The sequence below is a fragment of the Eubalaena glacialis genome, chromosome 13 (genome assembly GCF_028564815.1).
Source record: "Eubalaena glacialis isolate mEubGla1 chromosome 13, mEubGla1.1.hap2.+ XY, whole genome shotgun sequence".
Lineage (NCBI taxonomy): Eukaryota > Metazoa > Chordata > Mammalia > Artiodactyla > Balaenidae > Eubalaena > Eubalaena glacialis.
Genome location: NC_083728.1, coordinates 48,103,367 through 48,123,099, shown reverse-complemented (window position 1 = coordinate 48,123,099; position 19,733 = coordinate 48,103,367). Strand labels below are relative to the sequence as shown.

General features: G+C 38.8%; 1 protein-coding gene and 1 non-coding gene across 9 annotated transcripts in view; both read right to left on the bottom strand.

The window, feature by feature from the left end:
* MACROD2 (mono-ADP ribosylhydrolase 2) overlaps positions 1–19,733 on the bottom strand; it is a 2,017,409-nt gene that overhangs the window by 763,780 nt on the left and 1,233,896 nt on the right. The window lies entirely within an intron of this gene.
* On the bottom strand, positions 19,484–19,647 carry LOC133104549 (U1 spliceosomal RNA). Its single transcript, XR_009703613.1, has one exon. It is a non-coding gene; the product is annotated as a U1 spliceosomal RNA (small nuclear RNA).

Here is a 19,733-nt window from a genome sequence, read left to right as displayed (position 1 = left end):
AATCTAAAATAAATGACAAACATCCAGCCAGTTAAAGATGGTTTGGTGAACACCTCCCCTGCCCTCGCTTTGTCAGTGCAGCAAAATTCTTTCACCAAATCATTCCAGTATGCTCCTCTATGCTAGTAAATTCTGTATTGATCTTTGTGGTCTGCTTAATTACAAAGAAAGTTGGAATGTAAATGCAGGCAGCTTTTAGATCTTAGGATGCACACCTTTTTCTTCTCTAAAAATACAAACCCACAGTAACAACTGGATTCTGAAATTGACTCAGGTCTTCTGGGCCCAGAGCCAAAGTCCATATGCCAAGAACACTCAGCATTTAATTGGGTGAGTGTATCAACAGGCAATAACTCTCCCAGGCCCCCTCTGGGATAGAATTTACAGACTACTTAGAAGGGCAAAAAGAAACAATCTGCAATAAACAATTAAATATCCAATATCCCTGGATATTGATAGGGAGCCCTCAATATCCAGAGGCAGCAAGGATGAGAGCAGAATTCATGAATCCCTCCTCCTGTGTAAGGTGTCCAGCCCTTGAAACCCCAGGATGTCTGACCATGGGGCTCCCAGGGCCTCCAGGAGTCCTGGAAAATCAAGGTCAGAATTTTACAAGGCTGAGAAAAATCTTCACCCCCAACTGAGGCTACCTTCATTCTGGTCTGAGAGCTGCTGTTGCCATCTGTAAGCTTTCAGCACTAAAGCAGCACTTTTGTTTTTTTAACTGAGCTCTGCAGGGGTATACTATGGCAGCACCTCAAATTCATTAAAATTTCATTAACATCCACTTATGGAGTTGCCATTTATGTGCTGCATAGCATTTTCTGATAATGCTGCAGAAGGAGATAAATGAGATTTTCTTCTTTGGGATCAGAAACAACCACATTCCTTTCCAGGTTGGGTACTTACAGTCTTGTTAGGCCAGGATCCCACCCTCCAAATGTCCCATGTGTGAGGGTCCCTCGGGGCCTCGTTCAGTGGTGAGTCAGGTGAATTCTTATGGACTGCCCCTACTCTGATTGTGTCAGGGGGCATGGCCATTCAGCATCTGCTCTTCCGTTTGTTGGTTTTTCAACTTTTAACGTGGAATATTTCCAATATATACAAAATCAAAATTTCATTTACGCTTCTACCCCTTTCCCTCTTGCCTGTATTTTTTTAACCAAATGTCAGATATTATATTATCTCACTGATATATATCCCAAATACATGTTTGTAAATGAAAAAGACTCTTTTTTTAAGGGTATGGGAGGGGCATAAGTAGAGCACTATTACTACACCTTTAAATAATTAACAATAATTCCTCATGATCATTAAATGCCTTGTTAGGGTTCAAATTTCAAACTGTACCATAAAATTTATATTTTTAAACATTTTGTGTGTATATGACATGATATCCAAATTTGAATTTTGATTGGAAGTGGTTGGTAGGTCTTTTATGCTTATTTGCTCTTGATTATAAGAAACATAATGTAATTACAATTATGAAAACTAAACAAATTGAGAAGTGTGGGGAATAATTCTATGCAATATCTTTATAGTATCAAGCAGAATGAACTAATGATATTTTGTTATATTTGATTCAGATGGGATGTCTTTTAAGTCTCATTTTCTATAGATTCTCTCTCTCTCTCCCACCCCACTCCCCTCTCTTTCTCTCTCTCTCTCATTATCTCTCTCCCTCCCTCCTCCTCTAATTTATATGTTCAAAAAGCTGGGTCATTTGGTCTGTGATTTTCCAGTATGAATTTCGTTAGCCCCATAGTGTAATTTAACATGCTCCTCTCTTCTTTGTATTTCCTGTAAATGGGTAGTTATATCTAGAGGATTGACTCAGTTTAGGTTCATTTATTTTTAGGGGAATGGGGGTGGCTAAACTACTCTGTAAGTAATAATAAGTAATAATGTGGAAGAGTCACATAAGGTCTAGGGGGCTTTGTTTGTGTGTGTGTGTATGTGTGTGTGTGTGTGTGTGATGTTGGCAGTCATGGATGAGTGTTGCCCAGATCCTTTAAGTTATTAGGGTTGCAAAATTGTGACTGCCTCATTCTATCATTGCTTTGTCACTTATTAAAGAAACACTTCTATAAAGAGAAACTTCCCTCCATCTAATCTTTGGGTACCAGGTCCAGCACCTGTTTTTCAAAGTCCCTATCAACACATCCCCCTTCTCATACCCATCTCAACAGACTGTGCACTTGGGAAGAAAGGAAAGGCCTGAAAGATTCTTATTTTCTTTTTCCAAATTTTGTTGTTTTGAAATGTATTAGACATTCAAAAGTTATAAAGAGTAATAAGCAGCCCGATGGCTGGGGAACTTCTCCCTGTTGTTTTCATTTGCATTTCCCTGACTACTAATGAGAGTTTAAGTGTTTTTTCGTGTGTTTACTGGCTAGGCAGACCGTTTAAATGGCTTCTGGTTTTTTGTGATTAAAGACCAAGAGTGTCAGATTCCACATGTGAAGGGAAGGCGGGGGCAGAGGTTTCAACCAGTGCACACAGCTGCACCCTCACCGCAGCCCAGCGTGAGCACTGTTAGAAATGAGTGTGTCCCACATGAGAATACCTTTGGTCCGGCAACGTGATGGGAAAACGTGCTGGAAAAGCACGAGACCGGAGGTGCAAAGGGGGCAGTGAGAAACCTCAGCATCTGCGAGAGGAGATCTGAGCATCAAAGCAGCCCTGTGTTGCCTGAAGAATTACACCTGAGAAAGTCTGCACGTGTGTGCTGTGTTGGGTGGAATAAAGCATTAAAGAGAATGGTGCGGGGTTTGGGGGGGAGTTTAGAAGAGGGAAGGATGTGGCAGGAAGAATAAAGGCAGGCACGGCCTGGAGACACCAAATAACTGGGTATCAAATGCCCACGAGAATCAAGCAGACAGTAAAAATGGAAGCATTGTGCCTCGTACACTACACATGAGGACAGGTGGGCACCATGGCCACCTGGAGATGTCCCCTCCCATCAGCTTTATTATCTGCCTCTTGACTAGTGGGAATGTTGGCCCTGTGTTGCCTTCTCAAGAGAAGCTGGAAATCTAGATTTTATATAGAATCTCCTGATTTTTAAAAGCAACCTTTTTTTCTTTTTTTTAAACATTATGTCAGCCACACAATATGTCTATCTGTGGCCAAATTTGGCCTCCAGGTTGCCATCTTTGCATTGGAGGTTTGCCTCTTTTCCTGGGGCCAACAGATGTTCTTTAGGAACTTGGTCCCTCTTCTCCTGGCTCCACCCTAGACATGATCATACTCATTGATTAGGAAGGAGTTATATCTATTTCATGTGCTTCAGACACAATAAGGATGATCTTTTTCCACCTTGGGCACGACCAAGCAAGCTTTGACCTGTTCAGCATTTTTTGTTGTTGTTAGTTGTTTTTGATTTTAGGATTTTTCCAAATTCAGTGGAGGTGTCCAAAGTGCTGGCATCTTATGGGACGCAAGGTTCCTGTAGAAATACTTTGTCTTCAAACGGTATATACAGTGATAAGAAAGGCAACATGTTATAAAACTTAATACATTCTGAGACGTGGCAGTGTACTAATTATAAATCTGTGGATAAAAACATGCTTCTAAAACACCTAAAGCATTGCATACGAGGAATGAATAAAGACTAGGGATATGTATGTTACCCATTTTCAGATATCTGAAGGGCTGCCATATGAGAGTACCAACTTATTCTACGAAACCCTTAACAGTAAAATTTTAGCAAGAAATAGCTGAGAAAGATGCCAGAGCTTGGTTTAATATGAGGAAGAATTTCATAGCAGTACTTCTTGAAAACAGGAACACACGGCCTCAGGAATCAGTGAGTCCCTAGTCCCTGAAGACAGTGAAGTGATGTCCACCATACTATGGGAGCAGAAAATGGTGGCATCTGCATCCTCAGCCCATTAGATAATATGTTAAGTTCCCTTCCAATCCTGTCATTAAATATCCTATAAAATTAAAATCCATAAAAAAGGGAAAAATACCCCACTGAAATGTAAAAAATAGGAACTTAAAAACAAAATACAGTTGGATCAAAGCATTCAATCAAGAGAAAAAACAGTGAAACAAAGTAAACTGATACAAGGCATGCATAAAATTTTTAAGTAACACTCATTATGTCAGTTATTCTATGTAATATACTTCATAGTAATGATATAGTGTTTTATAACTATAACTAATTATATAGCTAAGGGCACTGGGGTTAAATGATTTGCCTAAGGTCATAAAAGAGTTATTTTCTTAAGGAATTACAGCCAGAGTTTTGACTCTGAGCCACATTCCTTTTATTTTGCATTTGAATTGCCACATACTCCAAATCAGGAGGATAAAAGGTTGACTTTGTTTATTAATCAAAAGACATTGCAAAAGCTAAAGTGAATGATGAAGCAAAGGAGAGGATAAGTGCGACAAATATTTATTAAGTACCCTCTCCACATGGGGTCATATGCTGTGCCTTTTATATAATATCTCATTTTATTCTCAAAATTAGATGAGGTGGGTATTAATATCATCTCAATTTGACAGATTAGAGAAATTAATTAGCTTGTTTAAGGCCATACAATTTGAGAAGATAAGAGTTGGGATTTTTCACCTGAAGTGTACCAATTAAAATATGCAGAAAAATCAAGAGAAAAGCTGTTTAGTTTCAGGGGACCAGGTACTTTATCCAGGGATCACAGGGAATTTATTTTTACCTTCCTGTGATGCTCTTTGCTATTTATTACACAAAAGTAGCTTTATTTGAATCATAGTGAATTTGTTAGTAGTAGTAATACAACTGATACTGTTTAATTCACAGATGTTCCACTATGTGATTATTTTTTGAAATAAAGGTGATTTATATTTTATAAACACAAAAAATTAGAAATTAACTTTTGATGTATAACAGGTGTGCTATGTCCTCCCTTTCTTGGTCATGAAACTGTTATGATTGCCTTTAAACTAATAATATTTTATTTCCTGTGTACCTGTAGAACAGAGTCTGACACATTTTTTTACAGTAAATTTGAATTTCTTTTTGATTTGCTTAAATGAATATATATATTGTTAAGGTCTTATAGGCCCAGGGTAAAATTGAGTTAGGAGATGGAAGAGAATACAATTATTATTTTTTTATTGGGTGTGCAATTAATAATTATTTTTTGCCAGTTTTGAATACTGTGTGCCAAGCCACTATTCCATCAGTGAAAAACATCAGTGGTTTATTGTAGGCCTACTGTGTGCCAGGGTTGTGCTAGGTGATTTAGGCATATGAGGAATAATATCTTTACCCCTCATAGGACAACAGCAAAGGTCAACCAGGTGATATTCCGTTATACCATCTTTGGGAACATCTTGTTATTTTTCATCTCTCATGTCTCTTGGGTTTACATGGGTTTTTCGTGTTGGACACTATGGAGCAACCATTTAGCTTCATTTGCCTTAAATCAGAAATTCTGGAGATGGCTACCTGATAGAATTTGCCAGCATTGGTGACTGCCAGGGAGCTGAATTCACAACTTAATTTGCAATACAATGCTCACTTATTAATTTGGCCGTGTGGAATGTTCTTTCTTTTTCTTTTCTTCTCAGCAATTGCCTCTTCATCCTACCGCCATGTCTTCCCAGCAGCATCCAAAATAATCTGCACTTAGCCTATCATTTCACTTTTTCATTTTATTGCAAATGTATCTTATGTATCTGTCTCTCCAGTTACACTCTGTAGGCATAGCATATTATTTTCTTTAGCATCTGCTCCAGCACCTAGGAATTAAAATGAGTGAGTGGGTGAATGGATGGCTGGCTGGATGGGTGTATTGCAATATGATTTCAGAGTCTCCAACCTACTCAAATCACAGTCTCCTCATTTGCACAGCAAGGCTGGAAAAAGTTAAATATGACAACGAAGCAGAAGAGACCTGGATTTGTAATGCTGGCTTGTATCTTGCTGGTACTTTCTCCAATACATGAACCTGTTGTGATTTCACTGCTTTGAGGCGTCCTTAACAGCCTTTCAATACGTTCATTTTAATGACTCAAAGGAAGTTGTTACAATGTTTGCAACGAATGCAAATTATGGATCCATAATCCTGAGTGTCTCATAAAGAAACTCACTAAACAGCTATTTTACCTATAAAATAGCGTCACTTATGAAATCCTAATGAATCAGCTTTAAACAAAACCATTCTCGCCCAAGTCTGCAGTGTGCAATTTTATAAGAAACTCAACTGGCTTTTACTCACCCCTCTCCCCACAACACCCTGCATAATGGAAGAGAAACCAGAACATTGAAAATGAGGCTTGTAAAGACTGACATTCCGAGGTAAACAATGCTTATTTCAGGTAGACAGTAAAAACTTCCGGTTTAATTTATTCTGTCCCACGGGTACTTCTTGTGGGTAGAAAATGATAGCCTCATGGAATCAAAAGCAACCACAGAGATTATTTAAAAACAGGTTACATATATTTTAAAATAACACCTTGCCCTCTTTTAAAGTTTACAAAACCCTTTCATATTTGCATTATTTCATCTCATCCTCGTAATAGCCCTGGGAAGCTGGGTTCTTGTTATTGTTGTCAGGTTACATACCTTGCCTCTAGTTTCAAAATCTTTCACACAATCTTCGATGTATCCACAGGAGTGAACTTCTTAGTGTACACACTTGGTATATATTATTCTTCAGATCAATACCCCAATATGACAGAAAGAAAAAACGACAAAACCCCGTTTGATCAACATAGTAAAGAGCTTTTCAAGATCTACCTCTGATTTCCTGTTCGGCTCCATCTCCCTCTACTTCCCTTGTTCTTTATGATTGTCCCTATTGAAGTGGGGACCCCTCCAGCCCTTGTGTGAACATGTTCTCACAGCTCCATCCACACTCTTTTCAATGAGTGGAAGTCAAACACTGCTCTACGCTGTTTCTTTGAAGGCTTCCCTGATTCTAACAAGCAAACATAAAAGAGCCTTCACTTGGGAGATCATTGACTGACTACTTTACCCGACTCTATTACATGTGTTTTCTTATATAATTATTTCCCTCTAGAATTAAAATTCCTAGAAGCTATGTTCTTTAAAAAAAAAAAAAAAAAAAACTTTAAATCACTACTGGCATAGTACCTGATAGAGCCTAAAGGTGGGTCTAATTTTTCAAAGTCAGTGGAAAAGAATGACAAATGGGTGAGGTCAAGTGGTAGATCCATGGCTTGACTACTCAACATCTACTTTTTCAAGAAACTACTCTTCTTCCATTTCATATTCATTCTCTTTAGACCATGTGATTGATCTCTGGGGTAGGCAGGCGCAGACTCAGGCCTGGCCCATCAAAGCACAAGGTTCTCTTTTCCTACCTTCAGGGATTAGTTTGAAAATGGGCAGCTGGCCTGAGCAGGACCAATCAGAGTCTTCTCTTGGCCTTTAGTCAAAAGTATCAGAAACAGTCTCTGCTGCCTTCTAGGATCTCCAGCTATCAAGATCAAAGAGTCTGGAGCTGCCATTCTGCCCACCATGTAGAGAGAGCTTGCCTAAAAATTAAGCTGCACTGAGAAAAGCAAAGTTGAGACATGGTAAGATTGGTACAGGTGGCCCTGTTGGGACAACTCATTCTTACATAAGCCTACACAGTCCTTTTTACTTAAACTACTTTGGATTGGATTACAGTCACTTGCAACAGAAAACGTTTTGATTAATACAGTGATCATGATAAAAATTAATAAGCAAAAGAGAAAAATCAAACCAGGTCATCAAACTCCACAAAAAGTGTCCTTTCTACCCCAAACCACTGTCTCTCTATTGAAACAGAGCAAGTTGGGGTGAAAATATTTACAACACAAAATGTTCCTTATCTTTCACTTCCCTAAAATGAATCTTGAAAGAGCTTGCTGGACATTTCAGAGTTCAAAGAAATACAGACAGAACAGTCGTTTAAAATGGCAAATGCTAATAGCTCCTTAACTATAAAAGCAGCACTGCATATTTTATAATAAAGCATATTTAATAAGACAGAATTCATAAGAGTATGTTTTAATTGTTCAAAACTTAGGCAAGAACGAGGAACTGTTTACCTGTTGCAAGAGAGAGTGAATAAGAGGAGGAAAAAAAAAAGCAAAAGCCCCTTCTATTCCCCTGGGTGATGTCCAAGCTCAGCTTTTTGCTTCTACTGCAGCCCTCACTGTCTATCACACGTGGAGAGCAAATGGGAACTTATGTCCATCATAAAATGCTGTCCAATAGGTAGTTTTATAAGATTTATATACATACATTAAGTCACTCTGTCCTTTGCCATGTACCTCCAATAAACCTTGTGGTTCTCCCTCATCATTTCATGCCAAATGAAAAGTGGTAATATTACCAGATTTGCAGTTAATTATCATGAAATATGACCCCTAATGATTTAACATCTTTGTTAAGAAATGGTAACATGGAGCACAACGCTGGAATACATCATTAAAGCCATCATTTATCCATGACATTTACATTTTGTTCACAGACAAAAAAAAAAAAGTTAATTGACAAAGCACATCTATACAATATTTATTGAGAAAATAGCTCTCTCTCTCTCTCTCTCTTTCTTGCTGCCAGTTAGTTTGGCATATTAAACTTTGATTTATAGGATCTAACTTTTCTTATCCTTTTTGATGACCTTGAAAGTGAGTTATGTTTCCTTCCCTTTAAACTGAATTTACGGGAAAATAATCGTCCCTTGACAAAGGAGCTCAAACTGATAAAGGAGAGTTGCTTCACATTTCATTTCCCTGATGAGCAAACAAGTTCCCGGAGAATTCCATGGAACTGTTACAAACCTTGACTAGGGAAATGTCATATAACTTCTCTTTTGCTAAATAGAAAATGCTTTTAGGGAGGGCTCACTGTAATTCTCTCCTTTCTAATGTGCATCTCCAAGCCATGTTCACCCTCAAAAATATTTCTGCATTCTATAATTCTATTAAAAAATGTCTAATATCAGGACCAGCTTCTGAAGGATGCAGATTCACTGGGCCATAGGGATCCAGCAATAAGAAACTTTTATTCAATGTTATGTCTCCTCGTTTTGGTCTACTCAATCTAAAGAACTTTACCTACATTTCTAGAATGCAATGCACTATTTCCTTAACAGCAGGCTTACTTCATTTCCCTCTGTAAAATCGCACCCCCTTCTCTCTCCAGTCTACTCAGCCTGCTTTATATCTTCATAACCCTCATCTCCACCTGATGTATAAACATATCATATCTTTATTCCTTTGTTGATTTGCTACACTCCTCCTCACCCCCAGTTAGACTTGACTTGCTTATTAATTGCACTTGGCAAAAATGTGAAATGGCCCAATTAGAAATAAGGAATGTGTTGGACCTTTTTCTAATGTACTTTGAGATACTTGGTATAGAATGGAATCACCACGAAATTATTTGATAAATATGGTTTGACCCCAGGGTCAAGGTATGTTCTTGAGTCAGGGGCCTGGGTGCCTGCTGCCTGTTCCCCTGATACCACCCTCACAAACCTTTGGAAAAATTCTCCTCCTCGCCTTCCTCAGCTCTCATGAATTCCTTGCCTCCATCTGTTTCCCCACTCCCTTCACGTTCCACATTTAAGAAGGTGGTTGAACTGAAAATTTTTTCCAAGCAGGAAAGACTCCTTCATCTTTATGCAGGTGAAAGAGGTAAAGATGGGATAGAAATTGGGCTGAAAATAACAGAATAGTCTTTGGATAATTCAGCAAAGAGGAATTTATGAATACTTTCTTATGAAACATTTAGAATTGTCACATATATATGAATAAATGTTCCAAAAAATAGAAACTTACACCTGAAAGCACTTTAAAAATAGTCAAAGAGAATTGACTCTCATGAAGGAAATCCTTGCCTTTCTAAACAGAGTATATTCATAAATTCAAAACATCATAATGTATGACCTCTATTGAAATCCAGTGATATCACCTTTAAGGTTATTTGATATGAACAAGGGTGTTTAGTTCTTTGGCTAAATAACTGAAAACAATATAGGTTCCAGCTGCTGAAGGGTTAACGAGGTAAGATAATAAGTACTAGAGAAATGTCATCAGTGTAATTAGAATCCATAATTAATATCAAACTGGCCAGTAAAGTTCACCATTGAAGTTGGAAACATAGTTTCGAGGTATAATTTTCAAAAAGTTAAACACATTGCTTTCATACAAATATAAAGTGAACGGTGGGTCAAAGATTTATTTAGCTCATTAATGAGGGAAACAGCATGGTAGTAAAGCTGGTAGTAAATTCTCAAAGATAATTTGAGAGCCTGAGTATATATTGCACTGAAAAAAATTGTGAAATTAGATTGCTAGGATAGATGGAAAACTGGCTATTGTGCTAACAATTAAACACTAAACTTTGAAGATTATCATTTCTACCAGATAAACTTCACTTGCATTTTTATGGGGCAAGAAGCATTTGTACCACCCTCAATTTTCTACAAGCTATTATTTACCTTTAAAAGATGTAAAATGTTCAAAGAAACAAACAAAATAAACCCAGGAAAGTATTAGGTTGGCCAAAAAGTTTGTTTGGTTAATGACTATGTTATTCAATACAGTTCTTTGTGAAAATGAAAAATGTGTCTCTTACTTTTACTCAAAACCGAACGAACTTTTTGGCCAACCCAATATACACCCACAGAACAAAAGATTATCTTTGGGTGGGCCTATTACATTATACCCCAGTATGACACTGAAAGAACATGCAGTCTTTCTTTTATCTATTTAAAAGTTTTAAACTATTTTCTTAACATTAGTCATAAAAATAAAAGAAATGAACCGAAATTTCTGATTAGATAAATGTTCTCCCAGCCATACGTATACAGGAAAATCTATACCATCAACAATAAAATATGACAGACCACACTGTATTATTATTTAATCATTATCAAAATAAATCACAATTTAAAGTATGAACTTAATAGCTGTCATTTATTGAGCAACAGTCTTTGTGAGGTAGATAGATAGATAGATAGATAGATAGATAGATAGATAGATAGATAGATAGATAGAGAGATAGAACACACTGTTAGACCGATTTTACAAATGATGAATGGCACGGAAGTCATGGGGCTTCCCAAGGTCACACAGCCAGTGGTGGAGTTGTTAACCCACTTTCTAGCCACTACCTACAAATTGATACATACAGCCATATCAATACTCCAGAGAGTTAAAACAACTCACTTCTGGGTTTCATTCAGTCAGAAAAACTATTAGGCTAACTACAGATAAATTTCATAAGCAAACCAGCAACATTTTCTCAGCAAAATGAAGGATCCAAAACTCTGACGATACCTAATCAGGTTATTTAGCCAAAGACAAAATTTCACCTTGGATGTCAAAATACAGAGGGGGAAAGGTAACATCATCAAAGACTGCAAACATTTTAAAAAGACAGAAAAATGGACTTCATATATTCTCCTTACACAATACACCTTTGCCTCTGAGGTTTTCTCTGAAAAAAATTTTTTTTATTTTAATCTAAAATAGTCTGATCAATCCTCTAGCTATAAAACTACTAATTTAAGGAAAATACAATGAACAAGGAAACATATTAAATAACACAACTGGGATGTAATCATCTAAATCTAGATGGAGGAACTAGATATGCAATCCCTAAATCTAGGTAGAAAATCTAGATAAAAGGAACTCTGCAGGACAAACAACCCAGTTTGTTCAATAAGTAAATAGCAATGAACAACAGAGACAGAGACATAGAGATAGAGAGACTGAGTTAAACAATGTAAAAAAAAAGGTACAAAACAATTAGAAAAAATTGAACAATGACTATTGGATTATATCAAGGAAAATTAAGTTAATATTAATTTTTGTAATATGATAAAAGTATTATGGTTATGTTTTTAAAGTATCCTATCTGCTAGAAATACATATGGAGATATTTACAGATCAAATGGCATATTGAAAATTGTTTTAATGTAATCCACGGGTTGAGAAAACATGGGAGAGGGTACATATGTAATCATTTAGGCCGTGAGATGATAACTGTTGAAGTTATGTGATGGATACATGGGAGTTTATTATTCTGTTATTTCTACTTTTGTATATACTTGGAATTGTCTGTGATAAAATATTAAAAAATCACTAGGTTGTATACAGATAAATTAAACAAAGTAATAAAATAATCTTTTCTTTCAGCTGTATTGAGATATGATTGACATATAACATAAGCTTAAGGAGTCCAACATAATGATTTGATACATTGTATACATTGTGAAACGGTTAGCACAATAAGGTTAGTTAGTCCAAAAAATCACATAGTTACACTTTGTGTGTGTGTGTGTGTATGTGTGTGTCTGCGTGGTGAGAACTTTTAAAATTTACTACCTTAGCAATTTTCATATACTGTACAATATTATTAACTATAATCACCACACTGTACATTACATCCACAGAACTTATGTATCTTATAACTGGAAGTTTGTGCTCTTTGATCACCTTCACCCACCCACTCCCACTCCACCCTGGGAACCACCATTCCGTTCTTGGTTTCTAAGAGTTGATGATGTCCCAAAAGTCCTGTAGGCTTTATTCACTCTTTTTTCTTTTTGTTTCACTAACTGAATAATTTAAATGACCTATCTTCTAGTTCATTGATTCCTTCTTCTGCTTGGTCAAGTCTGCTCCTGAAGCTTTCTATTGAATTCTTCAGTTCAATCATTGCCTTTTTCAGATGTAGGATTTCTGTTTGTTTGGTCGGTTTTTTGATGGTTTCTATTTCTTCACTGAATTTCTCATTTTGTTCATGCACCATTCTCCTGATTTCTTTTACTTGTCTGTATGTTCTTGTAGTTCACTGACCTTCTTTAAGAGGATTATTCTGAAACCTTTGTCAGTTCATAGATCTCTTCTTTAGAGTCAGTTATTGGAACTTTATTAGTTTCCTTTGGTTGTGTCATGTTTACCTGATTTTTGTGATCCTTAATTCATTGCAGTGGAAACTGTGTGTTTGAATAAGTGGTCTCCTCTTCCAGGTTCACTTTGGCATCCAAAGACCTTTACCAGTCTGTTAAGATTGAGGTACTGGACAATTCAGCTGGTAGTGTCTGTGGGCAAGCAGGGCTTGCTATTGGGGTCTCTAGTTGGCACGACCACCACCTGCATTCTGAGGTCAGGAGGTTGCTGCTGGCTGGGCTCCATAGTAGAATGGGCCTGTTCTATGGGCACATTCAAGTGGGACTGCTGGGTGGGCTCCCTGATTGGGCAGGGATGCTGGCTGTGCTCTGCAGTCAGGCGGGGCCACTATCTGGGCTCTGCAATCACTTGTGGTCAGGTGAGGTGGCAAGCTGTGTTCCCTAAAAGAGTGATTCCAATGGTTGTACTCTGTGATTGGGCAGGGCTACAGCCTGGGCTCTGCAATCTCTCCTGACCTGATGGTGCCACTAGCTGTCCTCCATGTTTAAGTGGGTCTGCAGGCTGTGCCCCAGTGTAAGTCGGACCATAGCCTGAGCTTCACAATCAGGTAGACCACTGGCTGTGCTCTGCTGTTGGGTAAGGTCACTGGCTGAGCTCTCTGGTTGGGAGAGGCCCCTAGGTGTAACCCACAGTTGGGTGGACTAAACACTGCTCTGTGGTCAGGCAGACTTGCTGTTCAGGTCCCCTTGTTGGGTGGGGGCACAGACTATGCTCCATAATTGGGTGGGGTCACTGGCTGTGTTTGTTGGCTGGACAAGGCTGCAGGCTGTGTTCAGCAACTGGGCAGAGCCTTAGGTTGGGCTCTGCTGTGAGGCAGGGATATAGGTAGGACTCCACAGCTGGGTGGTACTGTAAGCAGGGATCGAGCCTGCCCAGGGTCACTGTTCAGGCTACTTGGTTATATGGGGCCAGAGGCTATTCTCAACAGTTGGCAGAGCTGCTGGCTTAGCTCCCTGCCCAAGCAGCACTGTATGATGGGCTCCACAGCTTCCCAGGTTCTCTGATCAGGCTTCCTGGTCTGGTTGGACTAAAAGCTACACTCAGCTTTGAACAGTGCTGCAAATTTGATTCTCTGCCCAGAAGAGGCTGTAGAACAGACTCCATCGCTGGTATAGCTTGTTGTCTGGGGACCCAAATTAGACAGAACTGCCAACCAAGTTCCCTGGCCAGATGGGGCTACCAGCCTGGCTTTGTAGATGTTCAGAACCACTGGCTGGGATCTCTGTTTGATCAGTACTGCAAGTCCACTAAGATCTGAGCACTGGTTGCTGTAAGCCTATTCTCCCTTTTCCATCTCTAGGCTCTATCTGATCTCCAGAGGTTGATCCCTATAGATTTCCCCCATCATCCCCAAGAGGTGAGATCTGATTGAGCTTCTCAGGAAACATACCACAATGCTGTGGGAGCTGGATGTCCACCTTGAGCCCTCTTTTTCCCACTGGAGAAATCTTAGGCCCAGGGGTGAGGGTGGCTCTGTATGGCACTGTTCCAGCCGGGAGGAAGGGCTATGCAGTCAGAGTGTAGCCACTCCTCTTACCCTTTTAATGCAGTCCTTTTCCATCTCTGTGGTCCAGAGCGGGTGCTTCAGCATCATCTCTGGGTTCTAGGATTTTCACAGTGGTCTCTTGTCTATAGATAGTTGCTATTTGGTCTTCTTGTGAGGGAGACTGAAGTTGGGAACAAACTATGTTACCATCTTGATGAAATCACTCTCCTAAAATAATCTTTATCATTCTTTTTCATATGCATTTCTCCAACAGAAGGACCTAGTTGGCTTTACTGATCTATAAAAAGAGTTTAACTTATTGAACTCATTCTTTGTTTTTCCCAGGTGGCTGAAAACAAATCTCACCCTTGACAATTCCCATTATTACCGGAGAAGTAGACTTAAAATTATTCCAAATTTAAGGTTAGGCCGTTAATCAATACAGGATCAGAGATTGGCTGTGGGGGGTGCGGGGTTACAAATCTTCCCAGAAATAATACATCAGCTTTTATTAACAGAACATCATCTAAGTAATATAAAAAGTAAACTAAAAATCACATTAATCACTTTTGCTTTGTAAGAAATAACATTACTAGTTATTTGAAAACTTCTACTAAATGCTAATTATGTCTAAAAATGACCAACATTGAAAAACAAGGAAGATAAGTAAGTCTCATCATAAAATGATCAAGAGGCTAAGTGAAAACTAAGAAGTAATTGCACACCAATTTATTGGGCCTTTCTGCTCTCAACTCCTAAACTATCTTCTGAACTTCACTCTCTTTGTTCTCTCACCTACTCTCTATGGTGGATTTTCAGGAGGAATCAAACATAATTTTCAAAAATATTAAAGCATGTACATATTTCAAGATATTACATAGAAAAAATAGTATGTGAGAACAGGGAGAAAAAGGTGTGCAGGAGAAGAAGTAATAGAAGACAGAAATTTGTCTGAAGAATCAAAAGAACCCTAGAGTCTGATATGTAAGTTTCTTATCTGATCAAACTAATAGTCTTTCAGTGGACTGAGTGATTGGTATAATTCATCTTGCCTTTAGCAAACATGCTGATGCTCTCTCTTGTAACACATTTATTACCAAGAAAAGAACATAATTGGTATCAGTGGGAATGCTTCTGGCTGCAAGTAACATCCCAAGACAGCTAACTTAAACATCAAGAAAAATGTGTTTACTCAAAAAGCAAGGAGTCCTGAGATGAGGTGGCTTTGACTTTCTATAGTGTCTATCTGCCATCTTCAGCCAGTTAGGTTTGTCCTTGACATCCATCCCATAATAGTTGCAAGAGGACTGCCATAGTTCCTGGCACCATAAGAAGACACCATAATATCTAGTGGTAGAAAAGCAACTGTTTTGTCCTATGTGACTGATTATAAAAAGGAAGAAATCCTTTCCCTGAGGTCCCCAGCCTATTTCTCTGATGTCTCACTGGGAAGAACTGGACCCCTTTGCCACCCACAATCCATTTGCCAATGACACAAATGAGATCTCCCTGATGGGAGGTTGGCTAATGAAGTTTATCCTTGAGCAACGTGGCAGATGGGTGAACAGAGTTCGGCTGGGCAGGAAGAAAGGCTGAATATCTGTTAAATATGTTCCTATAATCTGGGCCAGTGTCTCTCAAACTTTAATTTCAATTTTGTTAAAATGCAGAATTTGATTGACAAATTAGCAAAGTGAGCAGAAATCCCAGATAACGGGCATCTCTGAAGCAGTGGGGTTTCTGCTCACTTTTCTAATTTGTCAAGGTCACTCTATAGTTACAAACTGAGAGAACAGGCAGAAATAAACAGGATGGTATTTAATAAGTACACCTGGGGAGAAAAAGAATAAATAAACTGTACCAATAAAAGCCTGGGAATGGTGACAAATGCATATGTATGACAGAGTAAAAGGTCTCAGGGTCCCAGTGATAGCAAGCTATTTTGAAATACTGCAGTGATGTTACAGTTATAAAACTAACCCTGCCTTTGGGATGCCTAACAACGTATATATTATGTTCTGGGTTATAGAGTTTTGAAGGATAAAGATGTTGGCCCTTGCATGGCACCCAGAAGGGAACTGCAACAGACTCAGGGACCAGTCACAAGGAAAGGATAAAGGAAGAGGACTCCTCCTTCTAAGAACACCAAAAGGCACACCTAAGCCAACTTCAGGGCTGGATATGTCCTGACTTGAGGGGGACAGCTGGCTGTTTGTCATCTTGACAGATAGCAAAAGTGAGCGGGATTCAATAGCAAGAATGACGTGTAAAAAGACCTCATCAGGATCCCTGAGCCCAGCCTAGCTTTTGAGTAGCCCCTTGTCTTTGGGCGCTTTGCTTAACTTCTCCAAGTCTCAAGTTCCTTGTTGTAAAATGAAGTAAACAACACCTTCCTTTCAGAGCTTAGTAAATGTTAGAGACAAATAGGAAATGTGTCTGGCCAGAGGAGGTGCTTAATAAATGGGAATAGATATTATTGTAGTAATTTGTGATAAAAGGTTTAAATTAGATGGAGGTTCCTGTGCTGTATACAACAGGTGTCCTTAAAGAGCTACTGAAATAATAGTCCAGTGGTCACTGCACACCTGACCCCCAGGCATCACACGGAGGTCCGTTACCTCATTACCTCCCTTACGGCTCCCCACAGCTCCATAGCAGTGATATGAAAATGTGCTATCAACTCTTGGGGGAGGGAGTAGTGTTCTGTGAACACTGATCATTTCTCTGATCCCAGCCCCTTCCAATCCAACCAGCTCTTCCTTTTCCAACTTCCTTCTCAAGAAATGAGGGTGGCTGGGTTTCTTTCACAATAGAATTTTAACATTTAGCACATGTTATTTCATTGGTCTTCGTTAGTCATACAACTGAGCCAAGTTAAACCTGATGATTTTACTCCAAAACACTTTCACTATAAGAGTCCTCACGTCAGGCCTTGCTTTATGTATGCCCCAGGGTTTTGCAAATGTTTCCTAAATGTAAAATGGTTGCTTAGCGTGCCCTGCTTTCTCCTGGAATTCTGGCTACATTACATTTCTCTCTACTTGCAGTGCATTTAAAAAAAATAAAATAAAAAAAGGCAGTATCTGTGCTTAGACTGGGTTCCGTTTCCTTCAATGCTAATGAAAGGAGTTTAAGTTTTTTGCCTAAAACCTGCAATAAGTCCTTAGTGGAAGCTTCCTTCCTTAAAGGCAAGAGCTATAAAAGACTTTAAAATATATTTTCTTCTTTGTAGATAATGGCTTACATTTGAGTCTTCCTGCAGAGTGAAGAAAACCTCTAAATAGTCCTTGGAGACACATATGAACAGAAAGGCCATGGCATTTTGAACCGTCGTTGCCTCCTTTACAATTACCCATATGACCTTTGGAGAAGCATCTCGGAGAAACATCTGGGATTGACAAGAAAGCTCGGCTGCTGAGCCTGGCTCCTGTCTGTAGATGCCCCGACTGTTAAAATGGATTTTCAGCCATTCCTCAGACTGGGAGGTTAGGGCTTTAGCCTGATTTCAAAGAATACACATTTCAGAGCCAAAGCGCAATTCATTGTCCGATTATTACACATCAATCAACAATGCAAATCAATCTCTAAGAACACAACACAGTGGCATTTTTCAAATTTAGTAACATGAACAAGGTAGTGAGAAGTTGATGAGAAAAAGTAAAGCGTAGTAACACTCTTGCTGGGAATTATTCATTTGAATTTCCTGAGAACATTCTTATATTGGAGCAGTTCAGAAATAATTCTATTTACAAGCAATAATTAATAATGATGATGGTATGTATGAAGATGATAATGAAAAGTGCAATAACATCTATTGAGGACTTACTATGTGTGAGACCCTGCACTAAGAGCTTTATAGGTATTATCTCATTTAATCTGACTTAATCCAGTGCAAGAATCCTGACAAATTTTAGGGTCATCATTAGGATAATACATTTTTTCTTGATACTTAAATCTAGGACACAAGCACAACTCACCAGCCTCGAGGGCAAGGACTTTGCACTTCACCTTTGATGGCACCACACAGCACCTGGCATAGAAGAGATGCCACCAGTATTTGTTGAATGAATGAGGCAAGGTTGGCAAGATTTCAAAGTCATAAAAATCTGAATTATTTTTATGAAACTAATGAACTTTGATAAAATACTTCAGTGCTACTACATCATTAAAAGTGATTACAGGGACTTCCCTGGTGGCTCAGCGGTTAAGAATCCACCTGCCAATGCAGGGGATACAGGTTCGATCCCTGGTTCGGGAAGATCCCACATGCCGCGGAGCAACTAAGCCCATGCACCACAACTACTGAGCCTGCACTCTAGAGCCTGTGAGCCACAACTACTGAGCCCACACACCTAGAGCCTGTGCTCCGCAAGAAGAGAAGCCACCGATGAGAAGCCCGCACACCGCAACGAAGAGTAGCCCCTGCTTGCTGCAACTAGAGAAAGCCTGTGTGCAGCAACGAAGACCCAACACAGCCAAAAAAAAAAAAAAAAAAATTTAAATATAAAAAAAATTAAAAAATGATTACAGATCTTCCTCAACTTATGATGGGGTAATGTCCTGATAAACCCATCAGAATTTGAAAATATTGTAAGTCAAAAAATGCATCTACTACACCTAAACAACCAAACATCACAACTTAGCTCAGCCTAACTTAAGCATGCTTAAAATGCTTACATTAGCCAACAGTTGGGCAAAATAATCTAATACACAGCCTATTTTATAATAAAGTGTTGACTATCTCACATAATGTATTGAGTACTGTACTGAAAGTGAAAAACAGAATGGTTGTCTGGATCCAGAATGGTTCTAAGTGTATGGGTTGTTCACCCTCGTGATTGCCTGGCTGACTGGGAGCTGCCCAGCATCAGAAGAGGGGATCACACCACGTGTCGCTAGCCCAGGAAAAGATCAAATTTCAAAATTCAAGGCACAGTTTCTACTGAATGCATACAGCTTTCACACCACTATAAAGCCCAAAATCATAAGTCAAACCATCATAAGTCAGGAACCATCTGTGCTACTTTATTTCTAAATTCTTTATAATGAGGCTTTTACTTTTTTTTTTTTTTTATCTTTTTATCGGGGAAAGCGCGACCGCAGTCCCCCACTACCACAAATTATGCAGTCGAGTTTCCCACATTTGGGGAAATCGCAGGGGTCAGCACATCCGGAGTGCAATGGATAAGCCTCGCCCTGGGAAAACCACCTTCGTGATCATGGTATCTCCCCTGCCAGGTAAGTATGGCTTTTACTTTTATAATCAAAAAGTAATCAAAGTTTATACAAATTTCAATTTGCAATGAAACATTTTTAGTTCTTGGATTATTTG